The sequence below is a fragment of the Pelobates fuscus genome, chromosome 6 (assembly GCF_036172605.1).
Source record: "Pelobates fuscus isolate aPelFus1 chromosome 6, aPelFus1.pri, whole genome shotgun sequence".
NCBI classification, from domain to species: Eukaryota; Metazoa; Chordata; class Amphibia; order Anura; family Pelobatidae; genus Pelobates; species Pelobates fuscus.
Genome location: NC_086322.1, coordinates 160,821,212 through 160,835,663, shown reverse-complemented (window position 1 = coordinate 160,835,663; position 14,452 = coordinate 160,821,212).

Here is a 14,452-nt window from a genome sequence, read left to right as displayed (position 1 = left end):
CATCAGGGAAGTCCGGCCTATTAGCTGCAAAGTGTATCAGTCACCAGTAGATATCGCAATGTAGACTTAAGCAGAGTTGATGCCAGAAGTGGTAAAAGTAGTATAGACCACTATTAAATGTGGCACTCTAAATTTAAATTAAGTTAAATGCTAAGAATGAGGATTGTACTGTGGACTAGACTTTGCATAAGGCCAAAGATTACAAAATTACTAGCCTAGAATTAAAGTCAAAAAAGGGGGGGGGGGAGGGTTATGGGGTTTAAGGGAGTAGTATGTATCAATCACCTAAGACTTATGTAGAGTTACTGCTAGATGTGATAGTAGTAGTAACATATCACTATTGGATGTAGCAGTTTAACCAAATAAATGCTTAAAAGTGATGATTACAATACAGACCAGACCTTGTATGGGGTCAGAGAGTGCAAAATAACTAGCACATAACAGAAATCGAAAGGATAGAGGAGATCATGTAGTAAAAGAGGAAAATATAGGTTAGGGATAAATCCAAATACACAGGGGCTGAATAAATCCACCTACTAATAGCTCTGTATCATAAGCTCAACTACCCCAACATAGATACCAAACCCAATTACCTCAAATCACCCTCAAAAGAAAAAGGCTGTAATAAACTGAAGAGTCCTATTTTACTATTGGTAGAGTAAAATCAAAGTCAAAGTTAAAGATTACATCGGGTAAGGAAGCCAGTTTTCATTTTGGGGTGGTTTGAAGGAGAACGACCCATCTTGGTACAAGGTGGTCTCGCCTTCATCCCCTATTCTTTATATATTTTGTGCTTTATGCAAGGTTATGCCCTTGTTGCCACCCCTTTAACCCATTCCTCTCTGTACCTCCTGCTAGTTTTCTAGCTAGGGAGTACTATTATCTACTTGCAATGAGAGACTGCCAGGACACTACTGGTCCCATAACTACTACATCAAAATGGTTGTTATAATTTTGAAATGTTCCTTTATGAGCTCAACTATTTAGGCAGCTCTACCATCTTTGGGAATCTTTGCACATTTTGAACTTCACCAGAGCTCTTTGTGCGACTTTGAATGATGATGATGACCATGTTAAATGACAAGTGTTTAAAGCAGACTTTGAAAACACACAGGTATAATTTGAAACATATCATTTCTTACTTTAGAAATTAAGGATGCTTTGATGTATTTATGCTTTCTTTCTAATGTTTTTATTTCTTTCTAAACCCAGATATATATATATATATATATATATATATATATATATATATATATATATATATATATATATATAGCCCCCTGTCCTGTAACCGCTTTGAGACAATACCGATGATGGATAATGATAATAAATAATTTCTTAAAGGGCCACTATAGGCACCCAGACGACTTCAGCTTAATGAAGTGGTCTGGGTGCCTGGTCCAGGTAGGGTTAACCCTTTTTTCTATAAACATAGCAGTTTCAGAGAAACTGCTATGTTTACATTAGGGTTAATACAGCCTCTAGTGGCTGTCTCATTGACAGCCGCTAGCAGCGCTTCCCTGCTTCTCACTATGATTTTCACAGTGAGAAGACGCCAGCATCCATAGGAAAGAATTGTGAATGCTTTCCTATGAGACTGGCTGAATGCGCGCGCGGCTCTTTCTGCGCATGCCCATTCAGCCGAGGAGGCGGAGAGGAGGCGGTGAGGAGGAGGAGAGTCCCCCGCCCGGCGCTGAAGAAAGAGGTAAGTTTAACCCCTTCCACCCCCTAGAGCCTGGCAGGAGGGGGACCCTGAGGGTGGGGGCACCCTCAGGGCACTGTAGTGCCAGGAAAACGAGTATGTTTTCATGGCATTATAGTGGTCCTTTAATTATATAAAACTAAAAGAGTAAAATAAATTATAAGATGAGCATTCAGAACAGATTGCAGCTGTCTGAGAAAAATGTTACGTGACTAACAAGTGAGCCCTCTCTGTATTTATGTTTACAGTGATTGTAAAAAAAAATTTTTGCGTTAAAAATAGGCAAACTGAAAAAAATGATTGCTGAATATTAACATAATAAAAGATTATGACACTTTTTCAGTTAATTATCAAAGCCAAAATAAGTCAATACAAAATAAATAATACAACAGGATGCAGACCAAAATGAGTCTTTCAGTGTTTTTATTCAGTGTAATCTTTGTAACTATGTTTAGCATATCCGCTTCACATTAAGTGACATATTATCATGTTTCTTAGATCTGCAAAATGTCAGCACAAGCAGGAAATGCTGAATAAGTAATAAAGAAGTACACTTTTAGATACTAAATGCAATTAATATGTTTGTTACCTGTGGCATTTACTTGGGTTTTAACATACCTCAAGGCTCAGTATAATTTTTTAGTAGCAGGACTTTCATTCTCCTGACAGTAATTTTATTCACATAGTCTGATTTATTTCTGACTTAGAAAACTTATTATGGATCTTATATCCCAACATATTGCACATGTAATCATATTTTGGAATGGTGTGCCTACAGGACATGTTATCATTTTGGTTGCTGTTATGTTTGGTGATTCCCAGTTTCCATCTATGAAAAACTACCCTTTGCCACTGGCTTTTGGAGGAGCCTGATTGCCAGCCTCCTGCCCCATGACTATGGCCCCTGGCTAACACTGTGTTCCCAGGGAGTAAAAAGGCTTGTTTGTGCCTTTTTCCCTACGTGGTTCGGTAAATTGAGTTTACCGAACAAACCGCCAAACAGCCGACCACCCTGCCTGTGGAGTGTGCTGCTCGTTAACCACCCAGAAGCTGTGGTTAACCGCAACTTAATTGACGAACAGCACAGCAACGCCTGGAACTATTTTCGGCTACTATTTTCACGAACACCGCTGAGACTTCTACCTTCCGTGCGTTCAGCTAAATTCATACGAACTGAGCGCTATTTTAAGGGAAAAATCTATTGAACAAGACAATTACAAAGAAGCTATGCACGAACCGATCCATTCGTGCAATTTGTACTTTATTTGAAGGAGAAGATAGACCGGCCACACAGCCTAAATCTGTGGAACTCTTTTGGGCATGAAAGCCATGCTTGCGGTCGGTCAAATATGACTTCCATAGAATTCGTGAACTCCTGCTCTGATCTGGGTGATTTTTGGATATGTTGTTCGCCCAGATCAGAGCTATCCAGGGATGTGTGATTTGTGGGGATGCATTTTTGTTTTGGGGTGTTTCTGTGTTTTGTGTAAAACTGTATATTTTCTGCCTGTGGTAATTAAGTTAACCCATTGTGTTTGGTAATTATATCACAGGCAGAGGGGAGGGTTTGTGTGCCTTAGCTGGGAGTGTCTGACAGTACTTTCCTGTGTTGATTGGCTGTTGTAACTTTCTGTCCTGTGTACCACAAGGTTCACATGGGTGATAACCTTGTGGGAAATGTGTATATAAGAAAGTCCTGTGTGCTCATTAAACTAGTTATACTCGACCCTCAACTCGCAGCCTTGACTCGTGTTTGGAGTGGACAGATTTGATCACTACAGCGATTGCTATGCTCTGCATATTCCCTTAGCTTCACTGAGCTCTTGTAAGAGCTCTTGTTCCTGATCCTGCTTCGCTCTCTGGGAGGAAGAGAGGTTCCCCCACTGCAACCTGGAGCCTTGTCGTAGGTCCAGGGTGGGTGGAAGACGGCGAGACCCCAGCCCAGCAGTGGCGGTTTGTGGGGTCTACAGTACTTATGGTGTCTACGGTGCTGATGGTCCTTGGTGAGCGCTAGGAGCATCCTTTCTACAGTAAAATCCTGAGCTAGCTTGGGGCAACAGTAACACCATCTTGGGTCTTTGTTTAGTCTCTAGCATTCTAAAAACTCAAATAGAGAAGTGACTTCACTTAACCAGTGATGCTGGAGTTTCCACATTAATTTAACCAAATAAGAAAATGTGTATCCCAGAGTTCCTGAAGTTTGTTCTTAACCAATAAATGCTGTCAATTAGGGGATAAGAAGATTCACCTGACCAGAATCTAATCAATTTACTCACAGTTAGGGCTATCATGCTGTAAACAGACTGACACATAAACGGTCTGCAGATCATCTCTCTCTTTCATGCGCACAACAGTTTGTGTTTGTCTGTCTAACAGATCTTGTGGGTTGTCTTTTTTAGAGATTGCTGCAGTTATAAGCCACTCTCTTGTGACAGTTGGTGCACCAGGCATCTGAAACTCTGACCCCTCAGGTGTTTCTGAAGTACCCATGATTCTACACATTTGAAGGGCCAAAATCGTAGATCCCTGCTCTATAACATCAACTTTGCAATTAAATACATGCATGATTATTCACCAAATTTAGAATGTTTAGTGAATTACAAGTGACTTGAAAATTAAAGTCAAAATAACTGAACTGGAAAATTCTATAACTCAGTTATGCTTCCAATTCAGTTACTTTGGTCTTGAAGTTGAAATTCACTTTTAATTAACTTAGTATTTTCACTTTAATGAATATCCCTGATAGAACAGTATTGTATACACAGCAATTTAAATTGGTATATATTACACTCAAAGAAGTATAATTTATTGAGGGCATAGCTGCCACTTATGAATATAGAAATACTCTCTCTATTCTGCATCCAGTTCTCCTTTATAACCATAAAAGTAAGAAGAAGAAAACATGATACATAGTGCAAATCGTAGAGTAATATGCACAATAAATAAGCAAATCCATTTATTAGATAAAGAATAAAAGCAGGCACACCATCAAAATATGTACACACTGCAACTTATCTGATCCTCTCGTTCTCAGTGATCCACAGGAATAGACAGCACCACAAAACAAGGTAACCCCTTAAAATCCACAGGAACAGGTACTTATGGCAATTAAAATAAATGAGGCAACACAACATTCACTAGAACACTATGTGTTTTGACTGTTTAGCATGGAATTCTTGAGGGATAAATAAAATCCCCAAACTGGCAAATGTCTGATTGAACAAAGGTCATTTATAAAAGTGCTGATTTCTATTGATGTAAACATTTTTAGAATAACAAAACCAGAGGATGCATTCTTCACAAATAAGGCACTTGTTTGGAGTGTTCCTAAAATACTAAACTTTGCCTAAACCCAAAACACAGTTACATGTTAATACATGCTTCCCAACCATCCCGATTTTGATGATACAGTCCCGACAGAAATAGTGCTCCCTACATGTCCTGCCCTCAGTGACCTGCGTGCTTGATTGGCAGGTCAGCCTGGTATGCATTCAAGCCAGGCTGACCTGCCAGTAATTCTGGTAGGACTATCTCCTTTCTGGACAGGTCTGCCACCTTTGGTTTGCACCAGTGATACAATCGTCCAATGGCCTACCACCTTTACCCCCTCCCACCAGCATCCGACTTCTCAAGACATCAATGTTTGCAGGATATGTTAATTAAACACACCATTGGTATTACATAAAAGTACATATCTACAGACATCATGTCAAAGACCTAGGAATTAAGTTGTTGAGCAGTTTTAAATAAATGTATTGCAGGTTACAAAAAATGTTCTTGTTTTCAAAACAATTCCTTTCAGTGCATGGATTTATGAAATCAAATCAAATAAATATTCAAACAGATCAATGTCTAAATAGTAATCAATATGATGCTGAAAGTATATAAAGTGTACCAGTGCCGAAATAAAATTAAATTATAGAATATATATAAAGAGGCATATTGCTTATATTACAGTTACAAATTAAAGTGCAGCTGTGACAATAAAGTGCAACAGAGGAAAATGAAAGAATAAAATGTTATGGAATGCTGGCATTTATATAGAAGAGTGCTCGATAAAGTCTAGATATGAAAGTATATAATCTTAACATTTGAAAGAAAATGGGTTGTGTAAAATCTCAGAGTACAAACTGAAAAGAACATGGCTAGGGTTGACAGAGTTTGGTTGAAACCTAATTCTCTGATAGCGAAAAATGTTGGGTAGAAGATATCCCCTATTAGCAAGATCTACTTTACTGTTTAAAATCCCACTGTGCACAGTGCTAGCACATGACTCCAAAAGGATAGAGAAAACAAAAGTATTATATTGAATATTACATTTCATTTGCTAAATCTAAACATGTTGGTTGTAATATATCTATTTTTTTTTTTTTTTCAAGAGGCCTCCGTTATTTTGGTATGTAAGCCCTCAAGTTTTTGTAATGCTTTCTAAATAAACTTTTATATTTAGTAGAAAACCAACACAGATGGTATGTCTTTGAGCACTTTTTTTTTTTTTTTTTTGTACTCTATTACAGCAAATATTACAAACTAAAGCTTGTATAAATTAATTATTTGAGAAACGTTGGGTTTTAAAAACTTGCCCTTTAGGTAATTATAAATGTATTTAGATCAGAATGCAAAAGGAAAAGCCGCAATTGTATTTATTGTATGAATCATAGAAAAAAGCATGTGAATAATGTGATTTTAATTAAAGATTAAAAAAATAAACAAAACAAATTACATAAATGTAACTGAATCAAAAAAAAGAAAAGCGCAAAATGCAGTTTAGTAAAATGAATTTGGATTTCAAAGCATGTATTTTAATAAATGGGAATATTAATATACTTGTGCACTCAGTAGATAATGTGTTCAAAATCATGTACAGGATTTTACTGAGTTGAGACGAGATTGAAAGAGAAAGCATAGGATATGTTTGTGTATGCACATTAAATTGGGTTTTGAGGCAGTCCACTCTGGGACTAAACGAGAGTACTTTATCTGGCAAGAATGTCAAACTTTTTCATGATGTTATATATTTTTCAACAAGGAACAACTTTGACATGTTTAAATTAGTAGCTTAGACGATAGCTTCTCTTGCACTAGACAGATATATTGTTATTGTAGAATATTTTAATACTCCCTGGAAGAAACTGTGGACAGGAAAGAAATCAGGTTCTCAAAGCCCTACACATGACCGGTGAAGATATATCCTAGGATGTCAATGTGACAATGTTTTTGAAAAGGCAAAATATATAAGAATGTAGAGCGCTAGTAGCCAAAGGGACCTCTTTCTGCTGTCAACTGCAGATCTAGGATGTTTTTATTGTGGACATTCTGTTCACTGCCAATATTACTGAGATTTTAAAGCATTTATTTATGAGCTATTTTATACTGTCCTTCCATTATTTAGTAAAATGTATTTCTTAATAATGAATTTAATAACTTGGAATTTTTTTCTCTCTGATCATCTGTAATTTATGTTATGCTTACCGGGTTCCCTTTTGAAAAGACCAAGTCAGGTGAGGTTCACCTCCCTTTTCTGGAAGACACAGTATTCAGCTGCCGGATGTATCATTTAATCTTTTCGGTATAACACATGAACACTTTCTTTGGCAAAAATGGCAGTGGTATATGGAGCGCATAATTAAGCTTCTAGATTAGGCAGGTTAAGCTATCGTTTTATGGTTTGTTTGTTTTTCATCTAGTAACACTGTGAAATCAATCACTAAAACAGTGTGTATTGTTTTGTATTAAAACCACCTACCTAACATGTACGTCCACTTTGTGCTGCCAAAACAGCTCTGATATTTTGAGGCATGGACTCCATAAGACCTCTGAATTTGTCCTGTGGCATAAGGCACCAAGACATTAGCAGCATATCCTTTAAGTCATGCAAGTTGTGAGGCTGGTCTTCCATGGACCGCATTTATTGTTCCAGCACATTCCACAGATGTTAAATTGGATTGAGATCTGGGAAATTTGGAGGCCAAGGCAATACCTTAAACTCTTTGTCATTAATATTATTATTATTTTTTATTTATTTATTTATTTTTTAATTTTTTTTGTTTTGAATATATTTATTAAAGTCGCAATAAAGCGTAAGCAGACATTTTATGGGTCGGTGATAAATTCACGTGGTTGCCTGCGCAGAGGCATATAAGTCAGAATAGGCAAGCAAGAAAATAGATTAGATGTATATTGACTTTGCGACTTATGGTACATCAAGGGTATTTAACAGGCATATTAACGCATTATCAGGCATAGCTCTTTATAAACATGCTATTAATTAAAATATGTATTCATAAACGTTGCAAGAATTTATTTTTTTTGCTGTAGAAAAAGCCTAAAAATCTACTAAACTGCGGATAATTAACCAAGAAATTATGTCGGTACTGTGCCGGGTTGCATTACGCCTAGCTTAAAAGCTCGTTATATATCTACCTGACGTGGACGTGACGCGGCTTAAACACTTGTCCTAGGGCGTCAAACGTTTAACATAAGGGGCATATTCGTGTCTTTGCTAAACCCCGCATTTTACTGCATAGTAGCTCAGTCGCCGAATGGTATTTGGCCAACATGCAACCAAAGCATGGATTACTTCAGAGCGTGGTATAACTTAGCCTGAGTTGGCGGGAGGAGGCACTATGCTGAGATGTTAATGATGGGCATTGCGTTATGTTACCAGGTATCATATGGCTAATGTGTGCATCAAATAATTGTAGGCACATACCTGAAGAGTGCGTCATTACTGTGATAATCAGCATAGCGCCTAAAGTAAACATTCTGTATTGAAAATAAACTGAGGAAAATGAATAAGTTAACTTAATGAACTAAAATCTGATGTTAACTGTGTAATATAGATGTCCATCTGCTTGTGAGTCATTCGAGACTATATGCGGCCAGTCTGGCGTATGGCTACGCGGCAGGTTAACATTGTATTATGTAGACAAGCAGATCCTGCTATGATAAGAAGAAATGCGGTTTAAAGTCATTGCTGCAGGGTCTATCAGGGGACCATATAATTGTCCGGTCCGAGTCGGTCATGGCACGGCAACAATAAAATCCCAGTGTGTCGGGTTGCTATCTGTCCTCCCCAGACCGTGCATATTCCACCAGCAAGGCTTTCCTTGACCTGCCTTCTTCCCATTAAAGGGCATCCTGTTGTTATTTCTTCATCAGGTAAATAATACACACAAACCTGGCCATCCACATGCACAAAAAGAAAAGGCGATTCATCAGACCAGGCAACCTTCTTCCATTGTTCCATGGTCTAGTTCTGATGCTCACTTTCCCATTGAGGGTGCTTTTAGTGTTGGGCATGGGTAATTATGGTCCTCTGATCAGTATGCAGCTATGCAGTCCCCTGAACAGAAAATTGTGCCTGTTCCTTTCTGTCATGGCCAGCGGAGAGCTTTTCTGCAATCTGATCTACATTAATTCTTCTGTGTGATCAGATCAGACAAACTAGCCTTTGCTCACCACATGCATAAATGAGTCTCCTGCGCCTTAAAGCCGGCACACTACTTTTGGTAGGTACTAACCACTGCATACAGGAAAACACCCAAAAGACTTTTAAGGTGCTTTGAATCAGTCATCTAGCCATCACTATTTAGCCCTTGTTAAAGTCACTCAGATATTTTCACTTGCCCATTTGTCCTGCTTCCAACACATGAAATTCAAGAACTCACTGATCACTTGCTGCTTAATATATGCCACCACTGGACAGGTGCCATTTTAACAATATAATCAATGTTATTCGCTTTGGCCTGTCAGTAGTTTTAATACTGTGGCTGATCAGTGTGTATGGAGTATAAGTAAAGCAGAAATCCATTCTAATGATGCTGTTAGCTACTTAATGCTGCTCTTTTTTCTTTTGGGTTTTAATAGTAGACGTTACAAGTTAGGTTTTATATTATTTTTAGATATAGTACATGCATCCCTTCAGTTTACTAGTACTTGTGATGACAGAATATTAGTTTTGCCTCTTGTTTGGTTTAAGGCTACATCCCTAATTCTCAAAATTAGTCTTGAGTGTTGGATGAAAGGTCATTTGATAAATGGTTCCATTCAAGGTGTTGTCTTCTTTTGGAAATTAATGATAAGGAGATATTTCTCTAATTTCAGGAGCTTAGTAGATAATTAGCTTAAATATATCCTGTTAAGACTTGATATACTGTAATCCCAAGAATTGCATTGTATGGGTTCAACCAGCTTTGAGAATACACCACATTACCTGGTCAATAGTGAAGATGTCCCAGTGATTAACTTTGATTGAGTTTGTGCATCTTCTTGCACTTTTGAAGTGCTGACTTTTTGCATAAAGAAAACATGCATTACATCTGTGCAGCTTAATAATGGTTTACTGACTTTTTAGCTGGTAACTGAACTCATTGTATGACATCCTATTGCTTATATGAATGATTATTTGATTTAGCAAACATAACACATAACACATAATTAACACAACATATTGCAGCTCTGTGATAATGCAAATTCAATTCAACATTAAAGGAGCACTATAGGGTCAGGAACACAAACATGTATTCCTGACCCTATAGGGTTAAAACCACCATCTAGCCACCCTGTCCCCCTCATGCCTCCCTAAAAATAGTAAACTCTTACTTGTATTCAAGCCTGAAGCCTGAAACCCTGCATGCTGTTTGCTTCAGAAAAACAAGCTGTCTGCTGACATCATCAGAAGTGGTGGTGTAATCCAATCACAATGCTTTCCCATAGGATTGGCTGAAACTGACAAAGAGGCAGATCAGGGGCAGAGCCAGCACAATTCAAACACAGCCCTGGCCAATCAGCATCTCCTCATTGAGATTAATTGAATCAATGAATCTCTATGAGGAAAGTTCAGTGTCTGCATGCAGAGGGAGGAGATACTGAATGTTTAGATGCATTTTACGCTTAAAGTTTATTGATGGTCTATTTTTGATTTATTATTGGATATTTATTCCAGTGCTCTATGACAGCTAGGTTCTGTCTAGTCTTAGCATCTTGTATCCTATAAGTTTGGATACATGGAGATGTGTACATACATTATCAGGTTTTTAAATATTGATTTCAGGTTTATGCATTCCTGGTCCACGGTCTCTCCTGCTCTTTTTTTGTAATTAACATTTTTTTTAGCTGGGACCAACTTTGTTTATAGGGTATTATACCTAGGCATGTGATGTTGCAGGGTTATCCCTGATATTTAGTTATCTATTTATCCCACGGTATTTACAGTATGCTGCATGCTACATATACTTAGGTGGTCTATATCTTACATTTTTATACTTCACTTGTTTGGCACACCTTACATCCACTTTTTGATTGTGTATACACATTTTTATTTGATTGATTTGCACTTACATATCTGTGTACACACCCCACTCACGCTACATTTATTTACACACCATGACATTTACACAGGCTTACACTTTTCCTGCTTTCACACAGCTCTCTTTATATACACCTATTAGATAGTATTATTGGGATGCAGATACTTTAGAGATGTTGTTCTCTGCAGCATGCGCACGATTGATCGGCACTCGATGGACGCAGGTATCACCTCACAGATGGGGTAAGTTAGATATTTTCTTATTCTGCTATATATAGATATTTTTTGCACGTTGTTACTATCTTGATAAAGACCCTGTAGGGTTGAAACGTTGATGTGATTTACTAACACTTGATTAAACACCGTTTGAAAATCCAAGAGAGTGCTCCTGATTGACTACATTTATCTATTGGCTTGGAAGCACCTGGGTAATATTACTCTTTTTATTTTTTGTTGGGGTTGAGTGCCTGAGTCTGGCCTTCTATAAATTGATTTAATTGGCAATATTGCAATATTATTTCTGTTTTATTCTTTATCATCTGGGAGATGAAACAGGAAATAAATAACTGATGAATGTTATCAAAAACAAGAAGTGAAGTGCTTAGATGGGTAGGTGAAACATGTCAAAAATGCAAGCCGTGGCACTTACAACTGTGAAAAATAGAAAAAGCTGAATGCCATTTTATTGAAAGTCAGGACTATCTTTTACATTTCATCCTGTCTCCATTAGATCTTACTGAAATTAACAATCTTAGTTTTATTTCCTGGCCTTTGTTTGCACAGATATGAAAAAAATAGCTCTTTCCTTTTTTGAAAGTAGCGAGAATTAAAAGATATATACTGAAGCTCATTATCAGAACCCTAAATTATGTTTCACTTTCAAGTATATTTTAATATGGATGACATAATAGTTTAAAAATGTGCAGACATCTATTTTACCTAATTAAATTAGATTGGCTAATTTTTTTTTTTACAAACAATATAAAATAATTGTAACATCAGTTGGGCTAATAGCAGTATGACAATGTCAATGCAGCATAAAACAATGTGAGAAGCACAACAAAAGGTACAATTGATATACGTACATGACCACCCAAGAGTCAGATGGAAACCTTGAATAAATCATGACATTTGAAAATCGGTGGTCTAAATAAACACAAATTCCACAGATATAACAGTGTTTGAATTCTTATCTTTATGATTGGTGCTCCTACTTAGTTTAAGAGTGCCATGTTACAGGTTCAACCTCATCTGAACCAGTGTATCACCGCTGAACCAGTACATCACCCACTTAAAACTCAGATAAAACAAAAGTGATGTTGCTGGCACCACCATATTTTACATGAAGTAATTTTGAGCAATGAATTAAGACCTAACATGAAATATTGCAAGATAAGGCATCCCATATAATCCATGGGAAATCGTCCAAATATTTCTGTAAAGCATGAAAATATAAACAAAAACTGAAAAAATATAATATATATTAGCATTTTAATTTTTAAGTTTCTTTTTTTTTTTTAAATGCGGTTTCAAATAAATACTTTTCTAACGTTTTTGTAACAAAATCCACTAAGTAGAGAAAAGGTTAATTTCACTATGTTACAAAAGAAGGCATGGATCAATTTAGTTTTTTTTTTTTTTTTTAATGAGTTTCTGTGTTCCTTTTTAAAAGTCACTGCCTCAGATTCTGCAGTAATCTGACTCAGCTGGCTATTTAATAATGTGGGAACTTTGTAAAGGGATGTATTTTTTATTTTAGTTATCGTTATCTCTACTTCACATGCTTTTTGTAGGAAACGCATTTGGAAATATAAATAAAGATGAGTGTAAAAAAAATGGATATCTATATCTAAATGTAGGATGTTGTTCAATAAAAGACAAAAAGAACTGAAGTTCAACCTTTGTCCAATGAAAGCCCATCCCTTTTATGTTTCTACAGGGTGAACAAAATCAATCATAAGTTCCAATAAAAGGATTACAGATTTTCTACACGCTATCTATCTATCTATCTATCTATCTGTCTGTCTATCTATCTAATGTTCAGAAGATGTATTTGGAAACCAGAATTTCATAATTTATGAAACCAAATTTCTTGATGACTGTGATAAATTCAGGAAAGTATGCTGTCAAAATAAAAAATTTAAAATTGAAAACACCCGAGCCGCATGGACGGGTATCCTTAGAGCTCTGGGGATTTAAGCACAAAAGGAAAATAACCGGGCTACAAAGCATTCTAACTGGCAGAAAGAGCACAGGAACTGACGCAATGTCTCACCACAGGAAACAGAAACCAACAAAATTGGAAAAAAGCCTCCTTCTTTCTGGCTAAAGCAATGAATAACAGACCCCGCGACGGGCACGAGGAAATCCAAGATAGCAGCGCCCCAGGCAGTGGCGGATCCAGAGCCTGATCCTGGGAGGGGCACTTGTAGATTATTGAAAGAAATAATCCAGACACAATAACCACTACAGCTCAGTGTAGTAGTTATGGTGCCAGTAGTGCCAGGATCCCATCCCAGAGTAAGTAGTCAAACCGTTTAAGAACAGTTTGACAACTTACCTGGGGTCTGCTGGGATACAGGGAATAGGAGCAGTGGTATGTGTGATGGGTGATGTGTGTGTGAAAGGTGCAGTATGTGTGTGTGTGTGAGTGCGAGAGGGTGGCAGTGTGGGACAATGTGTGTGTGAGATGTGTGCAGTGTATGTGTGTTTGGGGCAGTGTGTGTATGGGGGCACTGTATGTGTGGGGGGGGCAGTATGTGTATGTGGAGCTGTATGTGTGTGGGACAGTGTATGTATGGGGGGACACTGTATGTGTGTGTGGGGCAGTGTGTGTATGGGGGGGCAATGTGTGTATGTGTGGCAGTGTGTGTATTGGGAGCACTGTATGTATGTGTGGGGCAGTGTGTATATGGGGCAGCACTGTATGTGTGTGGGGGGCACTGTATGTGTGTGGGGGCAGTGTGTGTATGGGGCAATGTGTGTATGTGTGGCAGTGTGTGTATGGGGAGCACTGTATGTGTGTGTTGGGCACTGTATGTGTGGGTGTATGGGGGCAATGTGTGTATGTGTGGCAGTGTGTGTATGGGGAGCACTGTATGTGTGGGTGGGGCAGTGTTTGTATGGGGGCAATGTGTGTATGGGGCAATGTGTGTATGTGTGGCAGTGTGTGTATGGGGAGCACTGTATGTGTGCGGGAGGTACTGTATTTGTGTGATGGGCACTGTATGTGTGGTGCAATGTGTGTATAGGGCAATGTGTGTATGTGTGGCAGTGTGTGTATGGGTGGCAGTGTGTTTATGGGGAGCACTGTATGTATGTGTGGGGCAGTGTGTGTATGGGGCACTGTATGTATGCGGTTGAAGCAGTGTGTGTGTGGCACTGTATGTATGTGTGGGGCAATGTGTGTATGGATAGCAGTGTGTGTGTGTGGAGCACTG